The sequence below is a fragment of the Strongylocentrotus purpuratus genome, unplaced genomic scaffold, assembly GCF_000002235.5.
Source record: "Strongylocentrotus purpuratus isolate Spur 01 unplaced genomic scaffold, Spur_5.0 spur5_contig_812, whole genome shotgun sequence".
Classification (NCBI taxonomy): Eukaryota; Metazoa; Echinodermata; class Echinoidea; order Camarodonta; family Strongylocentrotidae; genus Strongylocentrotus; species Strongylocentrotus purpuratus.
In genome coordinates, this window is record NW_022145516.1 from 1,760,164 (window position 1) to 1,773,824 (window position 13,661).

At 33.3% G+C, this 13,661-nt stretch overlaps 1 long non-coding RNA gene across 1 annotated transcript; it reads left to right on the forward strand.

Annotated features, from left to right (window-relative positions):
• The first annotated feature begins 4,584 nt into the window (after positions 1-4,584).
• LOC115921116 lies at positions 4,585-12,667 on the forward strand. Its single transcript, XR_004062751.1, has 3 exons — positions 4,585-4,728; positions 7,297-7,381; positions 12,632-12,667. It is a non-coding gene; the product is annotated as an uncharacterized LOC115921116 (long non-coding RNA).
• The last annotated feature ends 994 nt before the right edge of the window (positions 12,668-13,661 follow it).

The window sequence follows — 13,661 nt, forward strand, 5'->3', positions numbered from 1 at the left end:
TTTTTATAGACTTTACGACATAGACCTAATGTGACGGGAGAGACGGTGAAGGTGTTCTTTTAGATTAAAGGAAACAAGAAGAAAGATATTGTTGTATTTACTTTCATCGATATAGGTTGACTTTATGAACCCAGTAAATATAAACTCAGATAATATGATATGATATAATACAAATTTATTTTAACAATTTGTTTTGGTATTAATAATAATAATAAAATTCCGCTTTTATATAGCGCTTAATACATACTTTCTCTAAGCGCTTTACAAATATATCATTAATCCGGTCATCGGATTCAGGCTTGCCCGCACACAATCTATGCACATTCTTCACTCCCTGCGGAGCATTCCAGCCAGGCGTTATTTTACAGACGCTCTCAATGCTGAGCAAACTACTTTAATTTTCGCATCCTACCGGGTACCAATTTAACTGCTGGTGGAGAGTGGTTAATGTAGATTAACGTCTTGCCAAAGGACGTTATTGCCGGGCTGGGATTTGAATCCCGTACCTTGTGATCTGCAGTCGGATGACTTATCCACTAGACCATACCACTTTTACTTTTTCTCTAGTGAATGACCTACAACACTTTCCGATAAGTTAAACAGTCACCATCTTGGAGGCCATCTTAGATTCCTGAATGAGAAATAAAACTGATGACATTATTTTGATGAGAATTAAAGATCAACGTGAATTCAAAAGTAAAAAAGGGTGAAAAAATGAAAAAACGTACTTTTCAAAACGGTGCGTCCTGTCACCGTTTTACTTTATTTTTTCATTTATTTATTCAAATCACATGTCTACCGAGTTTACCCTGTTTAGCTAAGAATTAAATAATGTTGTTTCTTCTTTTCATCAATTAGTTGGAACTTTTGTCAGATTCTATTTATTTTCACATATTTTGCTACGGATCTGTTTGAAAATATCGTGAAGAACTAATGTGACAGGTAATCAAAACATCAGTACAAATTAATGGTTTCACTCGCGCATCCGGAATGATTAACATTTATAAATATATTGTCAATTAATATTGCAGTATTGGCTGCTACACGAGCTTGAAATGTTATCAAATTATGTAGACCAAATGAAGAATTTAGATTAGGAAATGTATTAGCACTGCTAATAATTGCAGCCAAGTTATACAATTTCAAAAGATCTGTGTTAGATCCACGGTAATTTTTAACCAGAAAGTGCCCCTTTTGTTGCCTCACTTTGAAAGACGCTCCCTCACCATTGGGACTACTATTTAATGAAGGTGCACGGGGTACCTACAAGGGAGGTCCAGTTGGGCCCTAATTCTACAGAAATTTTACCGTTTTATTAAGTATGGAACGGTAATGAGTTGGAGTGAGAATTTCATACTTATGTGTTTGTGCGCTGGAAAGAGTATTGGTTGGGGTGAAGTGGTCTTGCGGTGTCTGAGGTGGAGCAGTACAATTCTTTTTTCTTTCTTTTTTAATATTTGTGTGTTTATTAATTTTTCAATCATATACAAATTACGTATTTATAAGTCATTGGTAATAATTAGACAAACAAACACAAAACCAATATATATAAGAACAAATAACAATAATGAAAGGACAAGAAAGTTATACAAAACCATTACAGTAAAAAATACCTTGAATTTACCCAAAACATCCATCACTGGCGCACACGAGCATGGTCTTTTAAAGTAGTTTTAATTTTTTAAGTTGTGTATGCGCCCCTGAAAGATACTTTGTATACACTGTATACGAGCTGTTCAATTCAGTATTACAATATAGCTTGTTTGGTATTATATTCCATCAAATTCTTTGCAAGATTGTCATGGTCCTTATCATTATTCCATATACATTTTCTGTAGGTAGCAGGTAGTGTCATTCAAGCTTTGGGTTAGATATGTCAAAACTTGTAATGACTCGTTGCACTAAAACCCATAACATATAGGAACAGACAGTGAAAAATTAATAATGTACATGATATGGAGTAGCAAGTTTGTATCGAAACAGCCCATGCGATTCAAATTAGCACATAATGTAGTAAATAAGCGAATTAAATTGAAAATTTTATTACATATTTACTGTATAATACTTGTGTGTTCATGTGCTTGGAAAGGCTTGTGGGTTGGTGGGTAGGATAAATGTAGATGGTTTCAATTGGAAGCAGCACAATCCAGTATTTCATATTATAGTGTATTTCGCATATCTTACATTTTGTTTTAAGGATGTCATGGTTTTATGACATTTTTTCCTGTAGGTAGCAAGTTGAGCACCTCACGATTCAAGTAAGATAATAAACAATATTAATGACATCTAACTCAGAAATTAAAGCTCAATATTTGAATTGGACCCAAAACAGTAAGTAATGAAATGATGAAACATCATTGTATTGAAACAGCTCATTATATTCAAATTTAAAATTAAGAATTAATTTTGTAAGTGACTAGTTTGGAATGTCTTTCTTTCATTAACCGTCAATCGTTTAGGGTAAACCACGTTTTGAAGTACACTCGTACCGCATCCATAATGTGCACAACTACTAACACATGGTAAACCTACAATAGTATAGTATTAATGACTGCTTTGAGAGAAATAGTTGTTTTATTACGCTAAAGGGAAGGTTAGAATTGTGCTATTCCCCGAGGCTTGCCGAGGGGAATAGCCCAATTGTAACCTTCCCGAGAGCGTATGAAAACAACTATTTCTCGAATATTAAAGCAGTCATTAATACTTTTATATGCCGAAAAAAAATAGACTAAAAAATAAAAAATAAAAAATAATTTACATTTTTGTCGAAGACGGGATTCGAACTCTTGCGTACAACAAGAGGTGTATTGAAAACCAACGCTTAGACCACTCGGCTATCGCGCGCCGTTAACATGCTTGGCAGTTTTCTCCAATATATACATTAAAATGGATTGAAAACGGCTCCGCGTGAGGGATGCTTCGCAAAAGCTCCATGAAACGGACCCTTCTTTTACTTTTGCAATGCATATTGGCACGAACTTTAATAGATCAAGATCTATCGGCAGATGTTGTTTTTTTGTTTTTGAGAGTTAATTTTCGTCTTCATGTCAACAATGCAAGATAAAATTGTCGGTAAGATCGATCGAGATTCAATTGTATTGAAATTGCCGACCAATTTTTCGCACACGTATGGTATCCTCCATCGCTCAAACCATTTTTTAACATGTAAACCTATGGGGAAACCATGGAGACTGACCTATTTTTTTAATAACCATGGTTATTAAAAATATTGAAATGTTTTAAGCATGGTTACCGGGAATTTTACAGGAACAGTTGAAGTTTATGAATGCAATTCGACCAATCAGATGGCTGGATTTCTTAAGTGAGGTATATAATTACATATATATATATATATATATATAGCGCTGATAGATGTATCTGGACGTAACACCCAATTTCCGCGTGCCCATTCTAAGAATTCAGACTTGTATTGTGAATATACATACTGATGTTAATAATGTTATAGCTGTGTCGGTTGAATAATTGCCATGAGTATGATTAGGAATATATTACAATTCACATATTTTACATTACACTTCAATAATTCAAATATCGCCGTGTTATGACAAAAAATGAAATATGTAAAAATTTCTGGAAACAAAAAACGTGAATAATTGTTGTGAGCATGATAAGGAATACATTAACATTTACATTTACATCTTACTCAATTTGTTAAGTCAATCAGCTTTGTACATTTACGGATTCATTAGGGGGAGGCGAGAGGGAGGGGGCATAGGGTTGAAAACAAATTGTAAGTTTCATAATATTCTCTACAATTTGATGAGTATGATTTGGTTCCTTTTTGTTATCAAAATTACGTTAATTGACCAGTGGACACTTTTGGCAAATTAGAGAGTTATAACGCCAATCTTGGAGACATCTCTCGCCTGTAGAATCGCTAGATGCGTTTGCTAGACTTATACCACCAGGCGAGATTTGTCTTACAGACAGGGTTTCACGCAGAGACACCTCGTCGTGACACCGGCTGATTTCGAACGCCAGCATTGCGTACAACCACTTGTGATAATATTTATTCGTATACAAACAAATTTGCAGCACACTTTCTAAAACACAGCGTTTGGTAAATGGGACGAAACCATTTGTTAATAAGACGGATTGTTTTACCTACATTACAAACATTACATTTTATTGAGTGACGGTACATGTTTTTCACACAAATTAGGCAGAGTTCAATTAGTAGTACATTTAGGTTGCAATCTTTCAATGTGTACAAGTTATAAATGATCGATTCACATATGTTGCCATTCATTTCTGCAGGTAGTGATCGTGTTGTAGTCATTGTTACTGGGGCGGAGAGAAACAAAGACCGCGAGGAAAGTTTCAAGAAGAAACAACCCACTGTAATTGAGTGTTCAGCCCATGTCCTGTTCTGTGGAGCTGGGGATCCTATGAATGATGACCATGTGGCCGAAACAATGCTGTCCTTCGTGAGACTTTTGCCGGACCGACCTAAAGTTCGTAAAGTGGAGGAAAAACCTTCCAAGGCGACCACAGAACTTAGTGAAAATAACAGCAACAAAGAGACTAGGACAATTAAAGCTAAGAAAGAGAAATGTGCAGGAATCGATGTGAAAAACGGCAAAGACAAGATCCATGTTGATCTCATCATCTGCGCTGAGGGGTCCACAAGCAATACCCTTTTGAAGACTCTTAGTGAAGATGATTTGAAAGATGAGGGAGATTTTCTAATTTTCCAGCAGAAATCAGGTGAGTATTACACAAACAGGTGATTTGAAGAATCAGCATAATTACACCATAGGCAACCCCCCCCCCCCGAGAAAATTACCCCAAATGACAATTCCCCCCCCCGGAAAATTCCCTCCGGATAATCCCCCTAGAGACAACCACCCCTAGGACAATTGCCCCTGGAAAATTTTCCCCTAGGACAACTACTCCCTAAGAACCCTGTTACACAAACATATTGTGTTTTTGAAAATTCAGGATTACATTATAGGGATAGTATGATCCTGTTTCAACGTTGTAACCTAGGTTGTGAGAGTATTACCTGCTGGTGTTTGTTTCGTGAAATTGTTTATGTCATTCTTAACGTAGGTAAACTGTGTCCATATTGTGAATCAGGTAATCTAGAGGCATCCAACATTTATTCTTGAGCTTTAGCGTTCTAAAACTACCCGATATCACCTTTCAGCGACCCTATCTCCTCCCATATTTTGTATATGATCTTAGTTTTAGTCATGTTTTTTTTGTTTCATAAAACAATACATTAACAAAGCATAGCATATTAACAAAATTTATATTCATGAACAATAAACACATCTTCACAGTATAAGTTTGTATTGCATTTATTAATTCAAAATTACATGTGAAAAAAGGAACCCTATGATAACCTGGGGGTGGGGGTCAATTTGACCCCCCCCCCCCTGTAGTAATTTAGCGACTACTCCGCAATCGCGGCAGGTATAAAGTTCTCTTATTGTGACTTATTTCTTTCGAGTCTTACGCATCTTTTAAAACAATTTGTTTGAAAATCGGACGTACAGTTACAAAGTCACATGACCTTTTATCTTAGCATTTCATCACGAAAATCGCTCATTTTGGTGATATGTTTACAAAACATATGGACATATCATTTTTCCTAAAAAGATATAAAACATTGGTTATGTAGTATTGGTTAAAAGTGAAATAAGTTTAAAAAACAATGAAACACATAAGGAATAATCAAAACAAGAGATAACATAAGAAATAACCTAGCTCTTCCCAATTGTTATTGTCGTATAATAATTCCAAATGGTCTAGCGAATATATGTAGTGAAAAAGAATGCTTAAATATGAACCAATATGATTGATGGGTAAAAATGTGAATTTTATGACCTTATTTGCATAAATTACCATACATATGCAAACGAGTGAATTTTTCAAAAAAAATTGAAATTATATACACTTCACTTGACAAGCATGCACATTTAAGCGGCGATCGGATGTAAAACGACCGAGATCTTAGGGGGGGGGGGTCAAATGGACCCCCCCCCAGTAAAAACTTGGTCTGAAATAGCCCAGTTAAAATAGGGTTAAAGGTAATGCAAAGCTTTCTGCGAAATTTTGAAAATTGGATTGATAGTAAATCATTAAAATGTTGATATATGTGGATGCCCCTATGGATAAGATATAAGCACTAGAAAATATAGCCTTTACAACTCTTCTGGTTCGATTTTAAGCACCACAACGATCATTGAATTGTTCATTTAGCATGTGTTCGAAAGTTCGGAGATCACCACGCATATACAATTTAAAGCTATCCTGAGTAAAATATAAACTTTAAAAATAATTCAAGCGTTCTCTCGACGTGCTGCATCAAATACCAAATATGACATAAAGCAACCGATACATATTTGCTCAACTTGATAGAAAAACATTGCAAAGATCCTCAAAGTATCAGATTTTGTTTTTGATACGGCCTTGTAAATTCAACGTATTTCCCATTTCGCACCATTGGTTTGACTAGAATAACATTTTGAAGTTTCTAAACCAACGTACTTTAGCAATGTTGGCCAGATTGTTACCATTCATTTTTCATTTTCCCAGGCAGGGTTTCGGGGGCAAAGGGACATAAACTTCAATTTGAACAGAAAAGTATTAAGCGCTGAATGTGATGCTCTATTTGTCGCTAATGAACTCTTCATGCTATTCCGTAAAGTGTTGTTGATTGTGTTATTGGTATTTAAAAAAAAAACTTTATTAGCAGTAGTAGAATTAGTGGTAGTAGTAAAAGCATTAGACGTAGTAGTAGAAATATCAAAAGAAGTAGTAGTAATTTAACAAAAGGAGAAGAAGAGGTAGGAGTAGTAGTAATAGTAGTAGTAGTAGTAGTAGTATAGTATTTGTTTTAATAGTAATTTGTTTTAGGAGCGAAAGGGGGGGGGGGCCGTATTTGATTGACAGCGAAAGAGGTGTCAACACATTAGATTTGGTGAGGCTAGACTTGTTATTAAAGTCTTGTGTTTTACATAAATAACGACAGGCGAATCTCGGTCGGAGCGTGTCCCCCTCATCCGACATTTTCGATGTTTTAGTCTGTTCCAATAGGTTTTCTAACTTTGGCGAATTTGAATTATGATAATGAATTACGACAGTTCCAATTTCGGGTTTTTATGTAATGGTATGCATAAGTTTTTCCTCTTATTAATTTAAGTTAATTTTTGTTTGTATTTGTACCTGACGAAATTTATGTTAGATTTACCTTTCTAAAGTTGTTTCCATGACATAATGGCGTTGAAATGTACCCCCTAAATGAAATCGCTTTTCTGCATATTTTAGATGACTGGGAGCTACTTGAAGCCAGCTCCATTACCCGTTTCGATCCATCATCGGACTTGACACACTGTGCCGTTTTCATCTACAGGTAAGTAAACTGTCAATATTTTGTTTACCTATCATTTCATATCAGTTATTTATTTAACAACGGTAAGTCGCTTCAGCCTGAACGGTTGTTTTCGTGAACTAAATGAAAATATACGAATTATAGTAAAAACAAAAGCCGGTTACACAAGCTAACTAAACGAGATCAAAAAACTAAATAAATACTTCAAATCAAAACAAAGTAAAAAAAAAAAAAAGTATAGGCATTTTATAGTATAAACCCTTTTTTAATATTTGTAATTACAATATTGACAAAAATGCAAATTAACAATAACAAATCAAACTAAATAATATACCCATGATGTTTACTCTCTCCTCCCAATGGTAAGCATCGCCCCCCCCCCCCCCAGATAGAAAACACGATGTCTTTTATTTAAGATAAATATATTCTTGATTGTTTTCACTTCCTCTAAAAGTGTATTCTGGTATTGATTAGTTTGTTAGGCACTATTGTACTGAGAAATTCTGGGTCGAGTATCTGGTACTATACATGAGGCTGTGCTTTTCAATAAACGTAAAATGGGTTTTTGTGTATTATTATATAAAATTTGCTTGATCATTATTAATTTAACAAAAATTGTATCTAAATTCAAAAGTAAAAAAAACTAAATCCGAATACAATCTGGAGTCTTTCCTTTTAACATTTATCAGTACTTTAATGTGTAAAGTTTGTAGATTTCCTAATTACGTTAACCCTATATTTTCTTATAATTATCACAATCATCAAAATGACATTGTATGATGGATTTATAAAACAATTCTGCTTAATAGTGTCGTGTATTAATTGGACGAATTTGCCTTATATTAGTATATACAGCTGAAACTTAAGATTCCTTCTTATTTCGTTGATATCTAGGATCCAGCTTAAATGTTCGTTTAAAACGACGCCAATATACTTGCAAGAGGAAACAAACTTCTATAATCTGTTTGGCAATGTATATTCCAAGAAATTGTGTAGATTGAACACAGTCAAGGGCTGCCCCATGTATGAATAATTCACTCAAGTGAGTCAATAGTATTGATAAATAACATGCAATTGCTTTTGTCAATATTCAAGGAGACTTTGTTTGCCTGGATCCGTTCATAAATTAATTTGAAAGTAAGCTTATAATTGACAGTATCTAGTAGAAGTTGTGGGTCACGATGAGATAAACATGATAGTGTCATCTGCAAATAATATTAAGAATAAGATGGAAGATGTACTTTTAAGATCATGTATGTATAAAATAAATGGCAGCACCCCGAGTAAAAATAAAAGTAATTAGGTACAACGTAAAATAAACATACAGCAATAATAATACATAATTATAATAATAACATTATAGATAATTAAAACTGCCCTATCAATTACTAAAGACCCTTGTGATACACCACATGTAAAATGTCTGACATTTGATTAGCCATTATTGACTGAGACAAATTGGGTACTGACTTGCAAGGAATTGTGTGTGTATAATGCTTGATTTAATAAGATAGGTAATAACGCAATAGAGATATTAACGCCTTACATGAAAAATCTGACATTTGTACTATATGTTAAGCTTATAATCGAGGTGACTTAATATTATATTCGAGGATTAGATTGATTATAAAGTGACTTGTACTCAAACAAACTTTCAGAATGTGACCTGACAGGACGTATTCAATACCATGAAGTTAATTTAAGAAGAGTAATGTATCAATTTTAGCAAAATGTATTATGTGTCTTATTATTAAGTTTGTCAAGTAATAAAGTGCAGATATAATGAATATATAAAACATGTAAAACAAATTCGAAAGACCTTTAATTCCTTCCCATTTTAAAACACTTATTCATGAAAAAAAAAAGATGTAGATACATTTATAAAGTTTTTTTTTGAGAAACCAGTTGTTTGTTTTTAATAAGTAAGAGGTACTTGGTAGTAAAAAGAATAATTTGCCTATTATATGATAATGGGAACGCTGTATGCGGGATTTTATGGAATAAGGGGTCTCCCTCTACTCTGGTTTCAAAACTACTTATCTAACCGTCTCAATATGTTCCTTACAATAATGTTTTATCCGAGCCTTTAAATGTTATATGCGGTGTGCCCCAGGGATCTATACTTGGGCCACTTTTATTCTTGATATTTGTTAAAGATCTTCCAAACTGTTCAAATAAGTTGAGATTTGTACTCTTTGCGGATGGCACCAACATTTTAGTTTCTCATGATTCTTTACAATCTTTGAATAATATTCTCAACTTTGAAATGCAGAAGTTATCTGAATGGTTTTATTATAACAAATTACCCTTAAATATGGAAAAAATCAAATTATATATATATCTATGTTAAAAATACTATGAAAAACATAGAATTATTGGATATAAAAATGAATAATCAAGTTATAAAGCGTGTAAGTCACACAAAATTCTTAGGCGTCTTCATTGATGAAAAACTTACATGGAATAACCATATAACAGATGCAACAAACAAAGTATCCCAAAATGTTGATGTTATCCGCAAACTTAGCAAATTCTTCCCTCAATGTATTCTTATTACTTTGTATAATACCTTAGTCTTGCCTTATTTATCTTATTGTAATGTAGTGTGGGTAAACACATATCCAACAAAATTACAACCATTGTACTTATTACAGAAGAGAGCTCTTCGTATATGTTCATTTTCTTGGAGACAAGCCCATACTCAAGAATTATTTGTTAAATTAATGTTCTCACTGTGTTTCAACTCATCTCTTACTACTGTCCAATATTAATTTTTAAACATAAGCAGAATATGCTCCATAAATCATTATCATCAATGCTTACTTCTAATACAACTGTTCATGATCATAATACATGAAGCAGAAATAAATATCATCTATGGACTGTTAATTAAAAATTACTCACTATTCTCTTTTAGACATCATGCTCCTGTTATCTGGAATAATCTGCCACTAGAAATAAAAGCACTTAGTTCAATGAATACCTTTAAAAGAAAACTCAAATCGTACTTAATCACAAGTGTTTGAAATTTTGAATTGTTGATTTTACTGCCTTGTATTGTCCTGCGGTGGGTTTGTGCGGTAATATGTATTTTTAAAATAAATTATGTCATATTTTCATAATTTTTTATTCCTTTATAGTACTTAATTATCTTTCAAATTTTCTATATTATATTGAATATTGAATGAAACGTATTTTACCTTCATCGAGGGTGGTCGTCTCGACAAATCCACATGTTTTTTTTTTATGGCCACCCAATTCCAATAATGCTCTATCTTATGTTGTTATCTGATGTATCTCTTTATAGTTTTATCATTTGACCTTATTTTGTATTCTTGATCGACTTATACTCTTATTTTGTCATGATTGTATTCTGTTTTGTATATTTTATTGGAATTTAATAAACTGAACTTGAACTTGAACTTGAACTTGAAAAAGTGGTAACGATATTTAAATTTCATTTTCCCAACTGTATTGATACAAACATACAATGTTTTGATATTTCGTTTAACACCAGTTATTAGTCTGAAATACTTTCAGTATAAGCTTTTAAATAAATTTTTTTTTAAAATAAACAATTGTTTAGGATGAAAATTGTAAACAATGAAAGAGAAGATATAGTACATTTTTTTTTTTTTAAATGTGAGATAAGAAGAAAGGTCTGGAATGAAACCTCAAACTGGATTTATGAGAGAACTCAAATTAGAATTTTGTTCACTTTACAAAATATAATTTTTGGCTTTGAAGATAAAAGAAACGATGCCCTAAATTGCATTGTTATAATAATTGAACAACAGATGTTTATTTGTAAACTGAATAGTATGGTTCCGCTTTTTGATATGTAGATAAGAAAGTTTTACAATATATAAAGATGAAAAATATATTGTACGTCTATCTGGAATGGAAAGACATTTTGCTGCAAAGTGGCAGTTGCTACAATTGTTGTTTGTATAGAAAGATTTTTTTGAATGTGTTTAAATATGCACATATATTTGATTAGTTTATTTGTGTGAAGATTATTAATAAATAGCCTGTGGAAGGCTAAAATATTGAACATAAACAAAATTAGCAAAATGTATATGTGGTTACATTTCTATATATTCAAGATATTTGTATCATAAGTGTTTGAAACAGTTATTAATGCCTGCCTGTGAATAAAATATTAAACAACTTCCTTTCAAAATCATTACAACATAGTGCAAAACCTAATTTCTCTTATTACGGTTACCACACTAAAAAGTCTTTACTTCTCTCGAAAGTTCTTTTTGCAGAGCATGCTTTTTTATGACCCCAGATATAGAAAGTAATTTTTATGGACATGCGTTTCTTATCAGCAACACCGTTAATGCAGTGGCAATATAACATAGCTCGTAAAATTATACACGATACGAAATTCCTTACGCCTTCACTTGTCATTTGCTTTACCGACCGACATGCAACAAACTATCAATGAAAGGAAATAAATCAATTCAAATTAAAAAAAATCATCATCATCGTCATCATATCTGAGTAAAGTCCGCATTTTCCATCTGGCTTTTGCGCCATGGCACTCCTTCCCTCCACTCCTTCTTTTAACAAGCATCCTCATTATTTTAGTCAAACGTTAGCTCATCTGTGTTCCTTTATCACCTCTAGGAAGAGCAGAGACATTGAATCGATGGTTCTGAATAGAACAATTTATATGTTTATCTTCCAAAGTAATTATAATTATTCTCATGTTCTTGTTGTATACATGTTTTTATATGGAAAATAAAACCAAACCGATCAAAACCAAACCTAGGCAAGACAGTTTCATACAACACATCTTCTATATCATGGTTTTTCTATTTCCTTATACCTTCTTCATATATCTGCACATTTCAAGTTCTGAACAATATCCAATCGTTGTCTAACTCAAGCCTTATGGATCTTGCCTTTTATAAGGCCAGATTATTAAACGTCACCCAACAAAATAGTTGTCTTTGTATATGATTGCCCCGTCCGATGTCAGCCACAATGGATTTTTCATATTTATTGCAACATGTTAACCCTCAATACAACAAGCAGTGTTCATGGGTTTTTAACAGAATGCTAAAGACAATAATTATTCAAACAAAATAAGGCAATGAGGGTTTGAACATTTAAATTAATAATGTGCTAAAGCCATGCGGGAGTAATAATAATGAAGCGCCAGGAATATCAACGTGCCGAACATGACCGCCATAAAAAGTTCCACTATTTAAAAAAAATTATATCACCTTGTTCATTTCAATATATGTGGTATCATTACAGGAATGACGTTCCTCAAGATTTCACCGATGGCGACTTCAAAAAATTCGAAGAGATTGTAAACGGTGTGTATCATTATTCTCACATTTTGTATTACTACCTGATTAAATCCTAATGATAAAATTCATAAAAACTGTATTACCTAACAGAAACAGATACCTTATTATATTTGAATCTTCCGGCGCAGTTTCTAATTTACAGAAGAAAATACAAGTAACCCATATTGAGCTAAATATCCAATTAAATAACTTATATTTGACTATCTTATTTCCCTCGAAAACATTATTTTCCGATCACTGGTTTAAACAAATCCTTACAATACAAATTATGTCTCTTGCAGTTGCCGATTTTTTCCTCTTCTTCTGTTCTCTGAATGGCCCCCCCCCCCCAATTATTATTATTTTTTTAAAGCAGGAAACACCTTCAAACCTAAACCATTAAACAATATCTATTTAGTATTTGGGTTGTTCTTTTTACATTGATATACCTTTGTCTAGAAAAGAAAATAAATCCAAGAGACTTTCAGTGTCAAAAATCATTCATGAGGGGTTTAAACTTTAATACTCATTTCAAATTCTGCTGACTTTGGTATACAAGGGTTACGATGCGCTAACCTATTACCGGACACTAAAAGACCCTGTCGGAACTTAACAATGACATAGATGAATTATATATCAACGGGAAGCTTAAAGGCCACTACGACTATGTGCTCCAGTAGCTTACAGGCTTCCTATGGAGTATGGGGCGGTAATTACCAGTCTTGGGTTTGTCTCCCTCCTTAAAGCTTATCTGCCGTAGTTTAGAGGAGGGATTAGACCGCTCTGCAAGGTCACTGGACAGGTGGTTATCTCATCAACTCAGCTCTCAGTTAACGTAAGAAAAAGAGGATCATGGGGGACCAATGGTCACGGATTAGGCATTGTTTGTTATATAGAGGGCGCAAGTAGCTACCAGTAGTACAGTGGGCCTTTAAAGACATGACAGATGTGGCCTTTTCCCGCCTTGGATGACTTTGGATCGAATATATGAGCGA